Raw genomic sequence first — 21,342 nt, forward strand, 5'->3', positions numbered from 1 at the left:
CCTTTTCTTGCCTCAAAAATATGGGTTCTATTCTTCTGGCCTCATTTAATACACTCTTCTTGGGTGCTGGACCCCGATCCAGACTTTCTTTCTCATTCATCCAGAATGCTTCCTCTGAACATTCAGGCCCTCAAGTTAACTGCTTGCTTTCTCCAGTTTTGATGATGGCTAGTCAGTCCAGGATTTCTACTCCAGTGATCCACATTTTTGCATTATTCCAGAAATCATCTACCAGAAATATTTATGAAGGTAAGTGGAAGAGATTTTCCATTTGGGCCTCTCAATGGAATCAGGACCCTTTTCTGGCTCCTCTTCCAGCCGTCTTAGATTTTTTTTATCATCTATTTTTCATGACAGGGCCAGCAACTCTACTATAAAGGTTCAGTTAGTAGTTATCTCAGATTTTCATATTGAGGAAAATCAGTCAACCTTAACTTTCTCTTAGATTATCTAAAGTTTTCTTAAGGGATGCTTTCCTCCTCAAACCATTCTTTAAGGTCCCTCCTCCTTCTTGGGATATGATAATTTTGTTTCAAGCCTTAATCATACAGCTCTCTGAGCCTACAGCCAAGGTAGACATCAGAAGTTTGTCTTGGAAAGCTCTTTTTCTGGTGGCAGTAACTTCAGCCTGGAGAGTGTCAGAGCTAAAGGTCTTGTCCTCCAAACCTCCTTACATTATTTTTCACAAGAATAGACTATAGCTGCAAACAAATCCATCTTTTATCCCTTAAGTGGCCACTGAGACGTCACGGTATCAGTGCTTCAATCTAACTGTTTTTCTTGCCAAACTTTAGGAACAAAGAATATGTTTTGCCTGCTGGATGTCCATCACCAACTCTTTTTGTACCTCCATCATCCCAAAACTTTTAGGAAGACAGATCAACTGTTTTCTCCTTCTCCAAAGCTAAGATGGGACAAGCAATTTCAAAAGTTTTTTTTTAGCCGGATGGCTATCTGACTACATCTGTTATGTTAATAAAGAAAAGGGTCCATCTTTGCCTAAGCCTGTTAAAGGTCATTCCACTAAATCTGTCTCAACTTCCATGGCTTTCTCTTCAAGGTGACCATTGATTATATTTGTGCTGCTGCCACTTGGTCTAATGTTCACACATTCATTTCTCATTATAAGCTGGGTTTGCTGTCCAGGAATAGCACAACTTTTGGCTCAGCTGTTCCACAGAACAGCTTTCTGTGAGGCCACCCCAAGAGCTCATTATCTGGGGACTCTGTCTCACCTGTTGAGGAATGGATGGAAGTATCAACCTCAAATATGAAAGTTATGTACTTACCATAATGGTAGATCTATGTTGTCTGCTTTTGTCCTTCCTCAATTTCTGTCCTTCCTTCCTTCCCCCTTCCATTTAATGGAAGTTGCCTTTCTTTGGTTTCTGGTATGACAATATGGTTTGCCTGGAGTAACATCATGTGATCTTTTAGCTCCCAAGCATTACATATTCCGAGATATTTTGTGTTTCAGGGGTCTGATGTCTAGCAATCTGTTTTCCGCTGTCATGATGTTGAAGGCAAACTTGATTTGGTGTAATGTTGGGGATAGGAGGGAATTCTAGGTAGTAGGGAGAGCCTGAGGTTTGTATCCTAAAGATTAGAGTGTCTGAAGTGGGATCAGAGGTTAGAGCTGAAGACCCATCTGTTTATTAAGGAAGGAAGGAAGCAGACAACACAGTTCTGTTGTTATGGAAAGTACATCATTTTCATTTATAACTGGTAAAATGTACAGCAGGCTCTCATTAGATCAAATGTAATTAGATAATTTTTTAAACCAATATGATTAGATAAAGTGATATGAAACTATATATAGGTGTATACTTACATACATATAGGATAGAAAAGGTTTTGATTAAACTTTATAAGACAGTAATTCAACCACACATTGAATACAGTAGACAGATGTGTTTGTATAAATCAAGCTCAATTAAAAATGCTTGAAGGATGTCAAAAATCTTTACTAAGTAAATCTTTTGGCTAATAGATCTCGTCTACAAGAAAACATTGAACGTACAAAAAGTGTGCTGTTTGGTGTAGGTTAGAGGAGATTTAATTTAGATTTGTAAATGTCTTGAAATGAAATGATTGTTGCTGCTTTTGGTTTTGAGTTTTATATCACATGCAGTACATACCAGGAGTAATAATTTTTGGTTATTGTTCATGTTGCAAGTCTAAAATGATGACTTGTAACTTTAAAATAGAGAGCAGGTACTGCATGGAATTGCCTTCCTTTAGAAGTTATGTATTCATCATCATTAGCTGTGTTTAAAAACAGATGAGTGGTTTGGAGAAGATGTGTGGGACCCTCACCTACTGGCACAAACTCTAGGTACCCCATTTTTGACTTTGGGTTTCTTATATGGTCACAGTGAACATTGAATGAGTTGTACTATATTACTGTGGTTATTATTAGTGTATTCATTCATTTGATTACAATCAGCTACTTGATGTGTAAGCTGCCAGTAGATAGCTGTAATTGGCAGGCATATTAGTGTGTGTGTGTGTGTGTGTGTGTGGTGTAAGCTATTGTAATTGGCTCACTATTTGTGTCTGTCTAGCACTAGCAAAAAATAAACTACATTAGTGTGGCCACTGCTTATGTATTTATTTATCTGATCACAGTCAGACATCTGAAATATATGCTGTCATGCAAGTTGCTGTAATTGGTGGGCATGTTTGTGTGTTTGTGTCTCTGTATGTGCAATGGATTGCATTATGTTAACTGTATGCCTCTGTCAGCATCAAGATGACATGTATTACTGTGGCCATTATTTATAAATTGTTTTATTTATTTGAACACAATACGACATATAAGGTGCACACACTCTTACAAGTTGCTGTAATTGGTGGGCACATCTGTATGTTTATAAATGTATATCTGTACATGAAGGTTGCAGTCCGTTGTCTGTATGTTTCTGACAATAGTGAGCTGGAATATATCTGGCCATTAATTATGTATTTAGTCATCACTACAACTCAACTGTCATTAATTTGGTGGGATTCCTATTTTTGTTTAAAACTTGTGTACCTTACTACTAAAGTTAAACATGTTTAAGAAGTTCTGAGATAATGGTAGCATTGTTTAAAATGTGTCCTTAATGTGGATTCTTTCCCTAATTATATTACCTTTGCTCCCAGTTCTGGAGATAAGTGGTTGAGAGCTACTGTATGTTAGTTATTAATCTGATCATGGTCAAATGTCTGAGTAACGTACTTTCCATAAATTGGCCGCAATTGGTGGATGTGTGTGTGTGTGTGTGTGTGTGTGTGTGTGTAGATATATATATATAATATATATGTGTGTATATATACATATAGATATATAGATATATTTATATATATATATATATATATATATATATATATATATATATATATATATATATATATATATATATATATATATATATATATATATATATAGACACACACACACACACACACAAACACACACACACACACACACACACACACACGCAGACACAAATATATATCTGGCAGCAGTAAGCATAAAACAGAAATGTATTACTATGGCCTTTTGTTCTTTCACGTTTGTCTTAGTCTAAAATTAGGGAGGTACACTGAAGTTAGCTATCTTTTAAGGATAGGGATAAGGAGATATGCTGAGTGAATTTGATGTAGAAGGCTGCAGATGTTCTTCATGTTTCACTGTTGCAGTCATCAGATTTGGGTTATCTGCCTGCAGGTAGCCCTCAGCCGGCCTGAATACCAGAATCTTGGGATTTCTGCGTCGGATGCTGTCATGATGTCAGGTTGTCAGGGGTATAAAACATGTAGCCGACGCCATTACATCAGTCTTTCTTGCAGTGTGGTATCCGAAGCAGAAGCAGTTCGCAAGTGCCAGTCGGCTGACTCCTGAAATTGTTGTTTTTCGAGTTTCAGACCTGGTCTTCTAAAAGATAAGTACCCCCACTGGGGATCCTTTTTTCTTGCTATAACCGATGTCAGAAAAAAAATAATAATTGTCTTGCCTGTGGAAAGCAAATACCTCACAGAGATTTTCATTCTTACTGTGTCACCTGTTTAGGCCCAGACCATGACGTCCTTTGCTGTCGGTTTTATGCCTTGTTCAATGCCCGAACTATTCGTTGTCGGGCTATTTTTGTAGCTAAATTATTTTGCTTTTGATCTCAGTACTCCAGAATAGCTTCAGTAAGCCATCCGACTACTGATCTTCTGAAAAAACGAAAGGTTAAAGACAGCGACAGACCACATAGGTCCAAGGCTGCTGACGATGCTAACGTTAAGCTAGTCACCAGTCCTCCGGTACTCAGAGAGACGCTTTCACAGCCCCTGATACCTGCTTCTACAGATTCGCATGCCTCTACTGAGACCCATTTGGAGTCCGGTATGCCACGAGTTGCTTCTTCGATTATGGAACCTGCGGATGTCTCTACCTTGGATGGGTCCAGGGCCGCTGTGCAAGAACCGGCTTCTGAGGGCGTATTCAGGCCTTCCGATCTTCTTACTAAACCGACAACTTCCTTTCAAACCAAAAATACCGAATTTCTCAGGCCTAAAGTTCGCACTACACCTAGGAAACTGACGACCAAAGCGCATTCTAAGGCCCACATGCCTCAAAAACAAATGATTGGAATGGCTGAGGACCTCATTAGGCGAAGTCAGCCTTCCCTCTCAAAAAGACCCAGAACTGATTTTCCTTCTGATTCTTCTGATCAGGAATCTGATTACTCTGATCCTTCTGATTTCTAGGACATGCCCTTATATATCTATGAGGATTCTGATGCAGAGGATTCCATTCCTTCTGCTTCTCCTCCGGAAAATTTTTCCTTTGATGAAACCCTGCATAGGTGAAACCCTGCATACCCTTAGAAAACATTTCTGCTGGGAGAGCCAGGACTACTCCCAGTCCAAAAAGAGACTCAGGAAAATTTTAAGCTTGCCTCAGCACAGGCCTCTAGCTATCCCTCCTGTCCTGGAAATTGTAGATGATGTCTTCCTGGAATCCAGCCTTTCCCCTAATACCTTTCCTCCAGCTCACAGGAAAGTTGACAGGTACTATAGAGTGCCTGACTCCCACAAGTTCCTTTTTAGGAATCCTACTGCGGATCCAGAGACCATTTCCCAGGGACCTAAAGGCATTAAGGATACAACTGCCAAAAATCCTACCCCTTCGGACAGGAGACTCCAAGGCATTAGACAGATGGGTTAAAAAGATATACACCTCTGCTACACTTACTATTAGGGCTTTAAATTGCCAGTTTCATATGTTAAAAGTATCAGCAGCATATTATGGAGTGAATTAAACAAAAAAATGTTGTTGACTCTTGATTGTGCAGAACACAAAGATTTATAAGAATTAATGCATTCATAGGTTCATAGGTTGGTACTAGGCAATCAGCCCTAGGGCCTATACAAGCCTAGTCATAACAATTCCCTGGCTATATCTTCCCACACTATTTACTTCCCTGGACCCCTGTCTAGCAGGGCGAATGACGTGATCCCCGGGGTGAATTTCCTTTCTCCCATCCAATCGTCAAGGTTCCTTTTGAAGAGGGCCAAAGAGGCACTTTGCTTGACATGTATGGGCAATCTATTCCAGAGTCTGGGGAGTCTCTGGGTCAGGAACCTATCCCTCCAGCATGTTTTGTTTATTGTGATGACAAGGTTTAGATCCCTGGAGCATGTGGCTCTGAGGGATTTGGATTTCTTTAAGTGCAGCATGTCCAACAGCTCTGGGTTTGACATAGCTTGTATGTTAAGCAGAGATCGCCTCTGAGTAGACGATATGCGACAGAGTATAGCTGGAGTTTTTTAAGACGGTCAGCGTAGGGCATCTGCTTCAGGCCTGTGATTCTTTTAGTGAGGTATTTCTGCGGCCTTTCCAGCTGTTGCAGATGTCTTAAGAGGTACATACCAAATGGGGCGTTGTATTCTGTAATGGGTCTAATGAGGGATGAGTACAGTGGGACAATGACCTCCTTTTTTCTGGATGAAAAGCCCTTAGTGATGAGGTGTGCCACATAGAAGGATTTCCTGACTGTTGTGGCGATGTGGTTATCGAAGGTGAGACCACTGTCCACTTGTGTCCCTAAGTCTGTTATCACACTTTCGGTGTTTAGTGTACTGCCACCTATATGGTAATTCACGGATACATGTTTTTTCCCAAAGGGGATAACTATACATTTCTTGGCATTGAGCTTGAGCCCATGGCTCTGGCACCAAGCATCTGTTTCTGTAAGGCCCTTTTGTAGAGTATCCACATCATCTGGGGATTCAATATTGGCTCCCAGTTTGCAGTCATCTGCAAACTTTGTTAGCCGGAGTCCCTTAGTGTTGGCCTGTACTTCGGAGAAGTAGATGCCAAACAAGAGCGGTCCCAGGACTGAACCCTGAGGTACTCCACTTGTCACTTGTCTGGAGCTGGATTTGGAGTCGGCTACTTTTACATTGTGGGTTCTATCAGTAAGCCAGTAATCCATTGGGTGACGTAGGGATTAATGCCCAGCGTTGTAAGTTTATCTATGATTCCAGAGTGGGGGATGGTGTCAAAGGCTTTGGCAAGGTCTAGATAAGCTGTGTGGACCACCTTACCCTTGTCCATGGCTCTGAAGACTGATTTGAAGAAGTCAGTCAGGTTCAGGAGACAAGATTGGCCCTTCACAAACCCAAACTGGGTGGGGTCCAGTGTTTGAAGGTTGCCAGTGTCTTTGTTTATAAGTTCCATAATAATACGCTCCATGGCCTTGCAGATAAGGCTCATCAGACTGATGGGACGGTAGTTTCCGGGATCCAAGGTGGATCCTCCCTTGTGGAGTAGGATAACTGTAGCTCTGCACCACTCAGTGGGCACGAAACCTGAGGTGAGGCTATGATTAAACATGACACTTAGGTGAGGTGCCAGTTCATATTGTAGTTCATGTAGTACACAGCCCGGGATGTCATCTGGTCCCATGGATGCTGTATTCTTAGCTTTGGAGAGTGCATTTTTTATCTGTGTGGCCGTTATTACTGGAATTTGGCAGTCTTCCGGTATTGAGATGGGCCATTTAGGGGTTGAGAGTGGGGTGAAGTTGGCACTGAATCGATCTGCCAGGATATTGGCAATATCCTTGGGATCAGTATATGTAATGCCATTCTGTTTTAGCTCAGAGTAGATCTGAGCATTGCCATTTAGATTCTTAACATAGTTATAAAATGCCTTGTGGTTGTCTTTGGAATTTTTGGCAATTTTATTTTCGTAACTAGCTTTGGAGGATTTTATGAGGGATCTCAGTTTCTTACTGAGGCTGGTAAGGGAGCTTTTTGCATCCTGGGATTTTCCTCTTTTCTGCAACAGTTTCTTCCTTTTGTTGTAAAGTTTGTTTATGGCAGGGGACCACCAGATTGGCTTCCTTTTTTTGGATGAGAGCATCTTGGTTCTATTTGGGATAGCACGATTCATGCATGAGTGGATGTGCTCGTACAGTGCCTTAGTGTAGGATTCAGCTAACCAAGTTGGTAAACATACTTTGCAATGTGGGTTTGATGCTTTAGAAGCATCTTGCAGGGCTGCTGTCACTGGGTCTGTTCTTAGAAGACATGCTTGGGTTAAGGAACAGAACTTGCCAATCATGTCAAAGGAAAATTGCTGGATGCATCATTAAATCAAGAGCATCTATTTGATAATAAAGCAGAAGAAGTCCTCAAAAGAATGGGGGAGAAAGCTAAATCTATGCAAACTGTTAAAGATTTCTTACAAGTACAGCCACCTAGATTCAGTAGGCATTGGCCTTCAAAAAATTGGTCTTTTCCGGTACCTTCCAGGCCTTCTCAGTCCAAGCCCAGGGGCATCAGACCACCAAGACTTGGGTCTCAGGTTATGCACAGATCTTAGCAATGGAGTGCTCCCACATCTAAAACAGGGAGTAGTAAGACTCCATCCTATGGTAAAATTGCACAATGACTTAACCTTAACTCTTCCAAGCCTTGCCCAAGTACTTGCACCTTTAGGAGGGAAACTTGCACTGCATGCCAAAAACTGGCAATACATTACCCAAGACTAGTGAGTCTTAAACATTGTTTCCCAGGGATACAGATTCCAATTACACTCATTCCCATCCATAAGCGGATGGCCAGACCTCCCCCCAAACCAGTGGGCAGAGGCCCAAAAGCAAGTACTTTCTCTACTCAATATCAAGGCTATTCAACCTGTCCCAACAGAACAAAGAGGACAAGGTTTTTTTTTTCCAGACTGTTTCTGGTCCCCAGAAAAGAAAACTCTTGTCATCCTATCCTGGATTTGTCTTTTCTCAACACCTTTTTGGTGGTTCCAAAATTCAAAATGCTAACTCTCCAGTATAGCTGCTTCCTTTGCTAGCCAAGGACTACTGGGTAGCAACCCTAGATTTAAAAGAAGCTTATTTGCACATCCCCATAAGGGAATCTTGCAGGAAATACCTACAGTTCAGAGCAGGCTCTATGCACTATCAGTTCTCTGCACTTCCCTTTGGCTTATCTACTGCGCCCAGGGTATTCACAAAGTGCCTAGCTCCAGCCATTGCATACTGCAGGCAGAGAGGAATTCAAATTTACCCATACTTGGATGATTGCCTGATTCAGACAGACAGTCAAGAATTGCTACTTCAGCACCTGGCATTTGTAAACTTCTATCTTCACTGGTGTACACCATCAACAAAAAGAAATCACAGCTGGTACCCAGCCAACAGATTGTATTCCTGGGAGCAAGCTTGAACACAACTTCCCAGATGGCATTCCTCACTCCAGAGAAACAAATTTATTTGACAAACTATTTCCATCTACTGGCCTCCAAACCCCGGCTATCTGCAAGAAAAATACTGCAAGCCCTAGGGTTCATGGCCTCTTGCATTCTACTAATTCCTTATGCAAGACTGCAATTGAGGAAACTTCAATGGTACCTAAAAAGTCTCTGATGTCAACATTCTCAGGACCTGGAAACAATGATTCCTATCATTCCTTGTCTAAGGACAGAGTTCCTTTGGTGGGCAGTGGCCTGCATCCACTACAAGGGACTCCCTTTCACTCTGCCCCCTGCCACTCAAACCCTAACAACAGACGCATCAGACTATGCATGGTGGGCTCACATGGCAGGGCAGTGCATTCAGGACAAATGGAACCCAAACCAAATGCACCTGCATATCAATCAAAAAGAAATGTTAGCTGTACAGAATGCTCTGACAGCCTTCAAAGGCCTTATTCTTCCAAGACAACTATTGGTAAAGACAGACAACACCACAGTTATGTGGTACATAAACAAGCGGGGGGGGCCCTTTCCTGCCCACTCTGCAGACTATCCATGGCTCTGTGGAACACAGCCTTGAGGAACCAAGTGCACTTACAAGCTCAATTCCTGCCAGGCAAACTAAATTTACTGGCAGACGACTTAAGCAGAAATGTCATGGACCCACACGAGTAGAAACTGGAACCCAAAATATTCAAGCTTTTGAGAAACAGGTGGGGGACACCACAGGTGGACCTTTTTGCTTCCCCTCAGAACTATCAGTTAAGCAAATATTGCACCAAAACTCCCCACAGCCAAGCTTGTAAAGTGGATGCCCTGTCCTTCACCTGGGAAAGCCTCTTAGTCTATGCCTTTCCTCCTCTGCCACTTCTCTCAAAGGTTCTACTAAAAATCAAACAGGACAAGCCAAGGACAATCCTGATTGCGCCAGACTGGCCACGCCAGCACTGGTACCCTCTTTTGCGCAGTATGACAGTGCTGCAACCATGGCACATGCCTCAGACTCCTTCCCTGCTGTCCCAGCAGGCGGGCCAGATTCTGCACCCTCAACTACAGACCATGAACCTTGCAGCCTGGCTAATCCCCTGAATTCACACAAAGAAACAGATCACCTGTAGTTGATTCTATCAGACGTTGTAACTGTAACTCAGCAATAGAAACTAATGAGTAGAAAAACGCTCACTTTATTAACAAAAATAATAAAGCTTTCAGGAAATAACCCTTCTTCAGTATTCAAGCATTACATTTAAAAATCACCATTTTTATATAAAATATCACATGACACAGCCACCAATGAAATTTCAGAAGTAATTAACATTTCAAAAATAATTAACATTAAAATTCAGATCTATTTACATTGCTATTTGACTTTTACAACATTTAATGTTCATCATAATGTTATGGATCATCATTTATATTGCTTCTGTCTAGCTATTAAGACAGGTTTGAAAGTTATCATATTATTTAGTCCTGGTGCCTTATCCCCTTCAAGTCTAACAATCTATTTATATTCAGCCATCTCCAGCTTATTATTTATGTCACATTGTCTTAAACTTTTACATACTACCTCTAAAACCTTGAATTTAAAATTATGAGACATCCCTTTATCAATTTTATGTTTAGTCAGGGCATTAGATATGGCACCTCTCCTTATCTCAGACTTGTGTTCAATTATACGATCTTTAAGTAGCCTCGAACACTTTCCCACATAAAATCCATCACATTGGGTACATGTTGCTAAATATACTATTGTTGTTGTACTACATGTAGCTTAATATTTCATCTCATATTTTATTTTATTTACTGGATGCTTAAAAGCCCGTTTGTTGCAAATATCATTGCAACAACTACAATTAAAACAAGGGGTGGTGCCATAATTAAAAGTCACAGGGTTCATTAAATTCACCTCAAAGTCTTTATAGCATAATTGTCTTTTAAGATTATTTCTATTTTTATAAGCAAATCGTGGTACATTGCCCAATATTGTAACTAATTCAGGCAAAGATGTTAATATTCGCCAATTTTTTTGAATTATTGCCTCCACATATTTTGTCATATAACTATAAGTTGTAACATATCTCAAGGTAGAGGTGGAACGAATCACCTCATTTCCATCCAAGGAATTTCCCCAAAGTACGGGGGTGCCATGGCATTTCTATCCCTTAATATGTTATTTTTAATCCTCAAAACATAATCAACATTATAACCTCTATTTTCAAAATCCTTACATACATCCTTACATACATACATCCTGAATTACAGGCCCTTATGGCAGTGGAACCCTTCATTATCTGCCATGCAGACAGGGTTTTCCTCAGGACTAACCCATCTTTTATGCCCAAGGTGGAGTCTAGTGTGGCTTTGAAGCAGTCCATTCATTTGCCAACCGTTTTTCCTAATCCTCAGAATAAAGGGGGATGGATCCTGCATTCCCTGGACATGCACCGGCAGCTTAGGTTCTAGCTGGACAGGACTAAGCCTCTCAAAAAAATCTGACCAGCTGCTAGTCAGATTTGTTGCAGGGGCAGAGGGCAAGGCCATTTCAAAGCAAACCATTTCTAAATGGATAGCACACTGCATCCATTTCTGCTACAAGCACCATGGGAAACCTACCTAACATGGGATCAGAACTCATTCCACTAGGGCTACATCTACCTCTACAGCATTTCTCAGGGGACTCCCTACCAGGGACATCCTGTAAGCTGCTACCTGGAGCTCTGTGCACAATTTCACCAAGCACTCCCACTTGCCTATATTTTATAAATCCAGAGCTGGATTTGCCACAGCAGTCTTACAGGGCCTGATTGCTAGCCCTTATGCTTCATAACTACCTCCACCCTTCCTTAGCTTTGGGAATCAACCCAAATGTGATGACTGCAACAGTGAAACACGAAGAACATAGTACAGTTGTGTACACTTACCATAAATGTAGATGTTCGAGTGTATTCACTGTTGCAGTCCTGGTTACCCTCCCTTCAGCCCCCTAACTTATCTTGACTTCTACCCTATCTTTTTTTGTCTGGTATTTCTTATATCATTGGTATTTGTTTTTTGCTGGGGGTATTACATACCATGTAATTGCTTCCTATTTTGGGGACACCTGACATCTGGAGCAAGAAAAACTGATGTAATGGCATCGGCTGCATGTTTTATACCCCTGACGACCTGACGTCATGGAAAAAGCGACAGCATCCTATGCAGAAATCCCAAGACTCTGGTATTCAGGCTGGCTGAGGGCTACCTGCAGGCAGATAACCCAAATGTGATGACTGCAACAGTGAATACTCTTGAACATCTACATTTATGTTAAGTGTACACAACTGTACTTTTCTGTTCTATACCAGGTAGCTCAATTGCTAACACTGCAGTGCAGCATGGGGGGTATCGCACCCCTGAGTGTGCCATCCTTTTGATGAAATCTTAAACTGAGGCCCCATCTTCTTGAGTTTGATTTGGTGGTAGCTCAGGTGGATTGAAAAGATCCACCAGCACTTCTCAAAAAGAGTAGGGGTCCTTTATTTTACACAACATAAAAAATACATTACTTACAGGCACATATATACACATTCCTATTTTTTTTTATATTTACCATTTTTCTTATAACATATTCATTGTTATTCTTCCATAATTGACCCCCCACTCCTTTCACAACTGTAATCTAATTTCTTGCTGTATATCTGCCAAAATCCATTTTCCATTAAACAAAATTTCATCCAGTCTGTCATTCCAAATAACCCATATCACATAAAATACATTTTTTCTGCCATTCTCAAGTATTCTTTCTTATTATTATTATAATATCCATACATATTCATATTTGTATTGTTTATGTCATTAATATTCTCAATTTTTGTTTTCCATACAACTTTTTCCATAGTTTCACCACTCTTTTACATTTAAAAAAAATGCTCTGTTGTCTCTTTCTCTCCACTAAACAAACACACTCAACTTTCTTTTTATATGGAGTATTCCCTTTTACTGGTAACATCTTCATTACCAGTCTCCGTGGGCAATCCTGACACTCTACTATCTTGGTACAACACTTTTTCCTGATGTTAATGCCTTTAATCACTTCTTCTAGTAAACTTTTCCATGGATTTGCATAATACTATTCATCTTTGTTATTGCTTGAGAGCTAACACTAACCATGTCCCTACGCAAAGGCAGAAAATGAGATGTGAGATATGATGGGGTACTAGTACATTATGGGTAGGGAAGGAGCTCGAGAGTTTCAGTGTTCCATGAACTGGAAAAAGCATGTGAGTCAGATCTGAGGGTTGGATCCGAACCCAACAGTTGAGAAATTAATGAAAATGACAACATGAGATAAAAAAAGTTAAGTACTCATCATAACATTCCATCTGTGTTGTCCATTTTCATTCTTCCTCAACTTTCCTCCCACCAGCCCTCTACCATTTTGACTTCTGGAAGGATTAGAAGAGGCTAAAGGAACCAGAGTTCCTTTATTTGCACGTACTGTTCTCTCATCACTTTATATTTGTTAAATATTATACAGACTTAAAAGTCAGCAAACAAGATCTGAGGTTTGGTAGGGTACTGGTGCATTACGGGTAAGGGAGGGCTTTGAGAGGTTGTGTTCCACAAGCTGGAAAAAGTGTCCGAGTTGGATCCGAGGGCTGGATCTGACCCCAACAGTTGATGAAGAATGAAAATGGACAACACGGATGGAACATTATGATGAATACATAACTTTTTTTTTCCATCACATTATTATACCACATCCTTCTACCCTTCTCTATATCATCATTTTTTTTTTATTTTTCATGCTAGTATGTTTCTTGATAATTTCTAATATGTCCTTCTATTCCTATGTTGCAGTATTCTTGGTGTGGGATTTTCCACCTTAGGCAACCCGTACATTGGCTACTATACAAAAGTTTCAGCTTGGCTGTCGTAGTTGCATGGGATGTCACACATAGGGCCATAAACCAGGGACCTTAAATGTGACGTCTGCACACACAGACCTCAGAACTTTTCAGCCGCAGACAACCTTAACATCATGTTTTTCACTCCTTCTCCACAAGACGTCTTAAACCTAAAGCTTGGTTTGTTGTAGTATTCTTTTATCCGATGTCAGCAAAAAAGGGAAAATGCCAATACAGCCACCATATACCCCATAAAGACACGTATAACCATTGCATTTTTTGTTTAGGCCTAGAGCATAATCACAACACTTGCTCTATCTGCCAATCTTTCATTCCTAAGACTCTACGCAGCCGTCTGGCTGCACTTAATTTCTACTTAGAAAATCAACGTCTTAAAAAATTAGCACTCAGGATGGATCCTGTCTCGGAAGCCCCGACAGAACCTCCACGAAAGAAGGCCATGATTCCTAGGCCCTCATCCAATACCGCTCCGCTTTCGGATGCCCCGCCAGCGACCAATTTGGGAGTTGCGGGATGTCTCACAGATCAGTTGACTTCTACAGTGACCTTTGAGGAAGCTGCTTTGCAGTTGACAACAAGCACGTCCCCGGAGCTAACCCAGACATCGGCTACTGCCAAGGTTGAGGGGGAGCCAGATGCAGCCGGACCACTGACCGGGATTACTCCTACCGACACAGCTACCCTTAGCCAGGCATCTGATTCCAGGCCAATGCCTAAGTCTGCACCAGTCAAAAAGAAACAAAAAAAACAAGCATCTGGCTACACCCGCTAAAGGCCTACCTGACTGGCAGTCCTTCACCTCATCTTTGATGCAGGCCTTTTTAGCCCTTAGGCCATCAGCCTCTTCTCCATCTACTCTTCCTCTCCTCAGCCGTAGGCCCGCCTCTGCCTCCTCTCTTCCACCACCTACCTCACAAGGCAGGGAAGAAGAGCAAGAGACCTATTATTCATCTTCAGATGACTGTATATCTTACACTTCCCATATAGCCTCTCCTTAAGAGTATTATTCCCCAGATGAAGAATCCATTGAAGGGGACACCCCTCCAGAGGATATCACCTTTGGGGAAACCATAACCAAAATGAAGGAATATTTCAAATGGGACACCTCACAAATGTCTTATACTCAAAAAAGGTATTTTGAGCTATTACAAGTGGAATCTCCCTGCCCTTCTGCCATTCCACCTGTCATTGCTGCCTATTTAGATGCCTTTTCCTCAACATCAAAGACACCAGATTCTCAGCCACCTGCCCCTACAAGGCCAGACCGCTTCTACCAGTGCCTGATGACCAGAAATTTCTAGTCAAACCTCCCCTGGCAAATCCTGCTGTGATTGCCATTTCACCAGATAAACAATCCAGACTCATTTTGTCTGCCTCTCTTTCTTACCTACGGATAAAGACAAAGACAGCAAAACAATGGATAGAATTGGAAGGAAGGTTTACACTTCTTCCACATTGGCCTTTAGAGCCATCAACTATCAAACCTATAGTCCAAATATGCTCTGGACCTGGTCTCTCATGTCACTACTCTGCTGGCTTCTGTTCCAGACTTCCCCACTAAATCTGACATCTCTTCCAAACTATCTCTGGCTGCCCAAGTAGCCAGACACTGCACACTCCATTAGATGCAGTTATGATGTTGCAGAGGCTTCTGCACGCTCTGCATAATCTGCCACTGTACTCAGGAGATATTCCTGGCTTTGTCTGCAACACTTGCCAGAAGACTTCAAGTCTAAAATCTTAGATGCCCCTCTGGACCCTAATTTCCTGTTTGGTAAACAGTCAGCAGACATATTCAAAAATCTGCAGGAAAAGAGTAAGGAATTACAAGACATCAAGCATCTTCTGGTGTCCTCTATTCCTAAATATTACAGGAATTACCCTGCCAAAGCAACCTTTGTCAGAAGAAACCCTGCCCCAGCTGGGCCTACCTCTTCCAGACACAGAAGAGGGGCCACAAGACAACCCCCTTCCAGGCCAGCTGTCTCTCAGCCCCCTTCTAGACACCACTTTCAAGACAGAGGAGGCCCCAACAATGCATGACTGCCTTTCCCTCCTTCCCCTTTCTTCCGGCCTCTCCCGCTGCCTTCTCTTTTGGAAAACCATCACCACAGACAAATGGGTTCTGGCTATTATTCAAAAAGGATACTTCTTCTCCTGGAAAGAAAGGCCACCCTTAAGGGGTGTCCCCTTCCCCCTAAGAAATCAGAGACACCTCTTCCCTCAGATTCTGACAGACCTTCTGAACTTGGGCACCATAGAACCTGTCCTTCCAGGGCAGGAAGGAAAGGGCTTCTATTCAAGACTGTTTCTGGTCCCCAAGACCGATTCTAGACCTTTCCTTCTTAAACCTATTCTTAAAAGTGCCCACCTTCAGAATGTTTTGTCTACCAAATTTACTCCTTCTCATACCAACCCAGGCTTTCATGGACACACTTAACCTGAAAGAAGGCTATCTGCACATACCTATTCTACCTTCCCACAGAAAATTCTTGTGTTTCTGTGGACCCACCTCTCACTTCCAATTTACTGCATTGCCCTTTGGTTTGTCCACTGCCCCCAGAGTGTTCACAAAGTGCCTGGCACCTGCCATAGCCTATTGCAGAACACATCCTGATCCTGGCAGACTGCAAGGAAACCGTGTTGATCCATTTAGAGTTCACCATGTGCCTATTGCAAAGACTGGGCTTCACCTTCAACCTTCCAAAATCCTCCTTGACCCCAGAACAAGACTAAATATTTTTGGGTTGCAGGATCAAAACAGACATCATGAAAGCTTTTCTTCCCCACGATAAGGTCAGCTCCCTGACCTCCCACTTGAAAGCCCTGCTGCAGACCCAGCAAATAACTGCAAGGCAATTCCTGCGACCCTGGATCTAATGGCTGCCACCAATCCCCATGGCTACCACTAGCCAGAATGCACATGCGAAAGCTACAGTGGTATCTAAAAAATGTATGGTCATAGCACCAACATCCTCTAAAGCAAGAAATCACTCTCCTGCCCTGCCTACAGTCAGAATTAAAATGGTGGATTTTGTATAGGAGCCGACGGTTGGGTCGCCTGAGGCAGAAAATCCCACACCAAGAATACTGCAACATGGAAGAGAAGGATATCTATGGTTATGGTAAGATTTTACACAACTATTCTTTCTTCATTTACATATTCTTTTCTCTCTTTTTCTTATTATCATAGTCTCCCAGAACTTTTTGTACTTATAGTTAAACGTTCTCTCTGTCATTCTGTTCCGTTACCCACTTTAATGCTCTATACAAGTGTAAAGAAGCAGAGTAAACAACTAGATTTAGTGACCCCAATCCTCTTCTTCTTTTTCACTCATATACAACACAACTCTTTTTATGGGTTTAGTCTTAAACCCCACATGAAAGAAAACACTATTTCCACAATTTAATTTTCATGTTTTTGTGGGATCATGTAAACATTTGACACATATGCTGCTTTTCCATATTAATACAGAATTCACCAGATAAACCTTTTTATATGAATGCTAATCTATACGTCCTCCGCAGAAGACATTTCTTTCATTTCTTTTATCATGCCTTCCCATTGCATCATAGCAAAATAATTTTCCCCAAATTTATCCATAGCAAAGACACCTTACTCATTGAAAAATATACACCTCCAGTTTTCACCACATTACCCAGACCCTTACTTTTATCTTTATTCAGGGTCATTCCCATTTCCTTTAAACATTCATTTGGATAAAACAACACTTCTCTCAGCCAAATTTTCTTCTTAGGAACTAGAACTGTATTTTTTTTGCATATGTCAAAACGACTGGAATCACAACTTCCTTTTGCATCGCATATATAGCATCTCTTTTATTTTATAAGCTGTTTCACTCACTATCGCATTCATTACAAATGCAAACAATACTGCACTCATGGGACAACCTTGTCTTATACCCCGCGTAGTGCATATTTCTTTCCTCAGCCACCTATTACTAACACTCTCACTGTATTATATTGATATTCTGACATACACAGTCCTGATTCTGTTACCTACTCCATATATTTCCATAACATCACATAAAGCATCATCTCCTGCTGTATCAAATGCTTTGCTGATATCACCTACCATAAATTTCACATTCTCCCTTTTACTTGTAATATATCTACAGTTTCTTTCACAAACAAAACCGATTTCTTGCATCCCTTCCCTTTTTTACATTATTTATTTTCTTCTATAATATTCCTCACCCTTCTTTCCATTGTCCTCTGTATTCTTCTCATAAAAAGTTTATAATCTGTGTTGTTTAGTATGATGGGTCTCCAGTTTTTTATTTCATTTTTCTCATATTCTTTCCATATAAATTGTAATACTCCACTACATAACGCTTCATAAACAAACCCTTTCTTCAACCATTGATTCAGTAGATTTGCAAAATACTTTCTTTGCCATTCCACTATTTTCTTGTACATTCTATACCCTATACCATTGGAGCCTGATACTGAATCAACATTTACTTTCCTAAGTACTTCATCCAATTCACTAACTGTAATTTCTTTTGTGTGCCTGTCACTGCCAGATTCTCTGCTGTGACATCACCTAGTTCCTTTTACATATAAGTTATCCAAAAGTACTGAGGATGGTAATCTGCCATCTCACTCCATGAAAGAGCACCATAATGAAAATTTTTTTTCTCTCCAGATTCTCACTTTCTACCTCCAAACATTCCATAACCTTTCTGTCTTCCTCCATGCTTCTGCTTCCCTTAGGCCTTTTCCTTGCTCCTTTAGAAGCCCTTTGGCACCATCTAGCAGCTGCAAAAAGTAGGGGGTCTTTATTGATTAAAACAGCTTATACACATTATTTATGTTATTTACGTATTGCATATTGTTTACAGTGCTTTATGTTTTTCATCTACCATACATTTCCATATATCTTAACGATTCCCCCATTCTGTTTTCCACAATTAAAAACATATCTTTTTCATAATTTCAGACAATACCCATTTGCCATTGAACTTAATTTTATTCAGTCTCTCATTCCATATTGTCCATGAAATATAAAACAGTTTTTATCAGTCTTTTTCACCTCTTTTTGTATTTGTTGCCATAGTACCCATATTCCAGCATTTCCATATTTATATCTTCAACACTTTTAAAGTCTTTCAGTATCTTATTCTTACATACTTTTGTCCATAATTCCTTTACTCTTGAACAATTCAGAAAAACATGTTCCATTGTTTCAGCCTCCTCTCAATAATTACACACACTCTCTTGTATTTTTTATGAGACTTGTTGGCTTTAACCTGCAGTTTATCTATTGTCAATCTCCACATAAAGTCATTGCATTCCTAAATTTTCCTACACCTTGTACATCTGGCTTTCATTGCATTTTTTCTTCATTCCCTAATTGCTTCCATGGGTATATGCATTTTTTCCTACATTTTAATATTCAGTTTCCATTAAAAAATATTCTGATATTCTTTCATGTCTTTGTTTACAAAAAAAAATCCATCTTTTCCCAGAACTTATTTTCTCCCAATAATTCTTACACTTGTCATTCATAATAACATTTATTAAATTCTTAGGCTTTTCTTCCAGTCCTGCCAGAACTTTATATTCAATGATGCTACATGAACAATTGGGTTAATAAATCCCAGTCCTCCATCCTCTTTTTTTTACCATACAAAATCCATCTCCTAACTGGATTTAACCTGGATCCCCATATAAATGAGAATACAATGATAATAACTCTTTTTTGAATTTAGATGGAATCATATAAACACTTGCTAAATACACAGTTTTACCTAAAAGTATCACATTTATTTATATGACAGTTTATATAAATTCCAAAACAAAGAAACTTTTCTTAATTTTTATACTATTTGCTCCTATTGCTTTTCTGCATACATTTTGTCCCATATTTTATTTCTGATATATTATAACCTCTTGGGCGTCGGGCTGGCAACTCGACACCATTAAAAAAAAAAAAAACAACTGCCAATCATTAGCGGACCGGAGTTCCGCTGTGGTGACCCCTAACTGGGAAAAACCGAAAGACAAACAACAACAACAACATTAAATTTAATCTCATCTATGCCAATACTTTTGTCTTTATTTATATGTAGACCAAGCATTTTTGAATGCTGATTTAATCTTTTAATACATTTTTCCATCCATTCCTTTTTTTCATAATTAAGACTATATCATCTGCGTAAGTAAGAATTATTGGAATTTGAATATCTTCTGGTATGTTGTAGCTTGCCATATTCAACACTGTATTCATATTACTAAAATTTATGTTCATAACTCACTCAAATAAAGTGCTGCTAGCTGGGCACTCCTGCCTTATTCTACATTCTATTTTTATTTAGTCACTTAACCATCCGTTTAGTATCACTCTCACATTATTATTGTCAAATACTGGCATAAATACTTTAATTATTTTATCACTTGTACCATAAGTTCTTAATGTTTTCCACAAGACATCATATTGTATTCTACCAAATGCTTTACTTACATCTCCTGCTATAACTTTAGTTTCCACCCCTTTATTTATAATGTCATCTGACAGATCTCTCGATATACATAATAAATCTTGACTTCCTTTCCCTTTCTTACTGAAAATCATCTCAGCAATTAATTTACCTACACTATTTCCTTATCTTTTACTTATTATTCTCGTAAATATTTTATAATCTGTATTATTCAATACTACTGGTCTCCAGTTTCTTATATTCTCTTTTTCTCCTTTTTCCATATACATTTCATAACCTTTGTGCATATTTCTTTTTCTACTCTTCCTTTTTTCTAACCATTCATTTTATACTTCCACAAAATACACTTTTTGCCATTCTTCCAAATTATAATATATATAATATTCAATACCATCCATTCATCTTCATTCTTTTCCATATTTAATTCCTATAAAATAGCATTAAGTTCACCTACACTTATATTCTATTCCATATTCCCATTATCCCTTTTCTTTATTTTTTTTTAATTTTCCATTTCTTCTGTATCCCCTTTTAAATGCATTTTCTACATACTTTATTTTTTCTTCAAATATTTTTCTTGTGTATTCACTGTTTTTTTCATTATTATTACATTTCTTTACTATTCTCTCATTTTCTATTACAATCTTATTTAAATATGGTGCAACCTCTTCCTTCCTCCCTTGTAAAAATATCATTGCTTATATAACATTTTTAATCATGTACTGATTCATCTCGTATAACTTTTTCTCCTTTTCATAGGTGCTTATCTTTTTTTTGTTTTTTTTTTCTATTACTTCTTTAAATACCTCCTGACTCATTTGCTTATATTTTAATTTTTCTTTCCTCTTTCTCATTACTTGATATTCCAGAAAATGCTTCTTATATTTTTCTTTAAAACATATCTACCAATTTATTGAGTTTTCAATAAAAAAACTTCTTATATTCACATGATCTTTCCCTAACTGGTCAATCTCTTTTCTGTCTTCCTTACCTAAGTCTTTTTCATTAAGTCTCTTAATGCCTTTACCTAATCTTATCTATTCCTCCTTTTCTTGCACTTCTACCCATATAGCTAAATGATCTGAAAATTCTGCTTCCTTTATTCTTCCCTTTTCTACTTTTAGGTTGTTAGATATGCAAAGTAATCATTTTCTGTTTTTGTCTGATTTCTTTTGTAAGTCCAAAGATTCTCATCCCATTTATATAACTTGCCACATTTTAT

At 39.5% G+C, this 21,342-nt stretch overlaps 1 protein-coding gene across 2 annotated transcripts in view; it reads left to right on the forward strand.

The window, feature by feature from the left end:
* Positions 1 to 21,342, forward strand: part of FBXW4 (F-box and WD repeat domain containing 4) — a 2,126,835-nt gene that overhangs the window by 309,134 nt on the left and 1,796,359 nt on the right. The window lies entirely within an intron of this gene.

This window comes from Protopterus annectens, chromosome 14.part0 (genome assembly GCF_019279795.1).
Source record: "Protopterus annectens isolate FY-2018-M chromosome 14.part0, PAN1.0, whole genome shotgun sequence".
Taxonomy (NCBI): Eukaryota; Metazoa; Chordata; order Ceratodontiformes; family Protopteridae; genus Protopterus; species Protopterus annectens.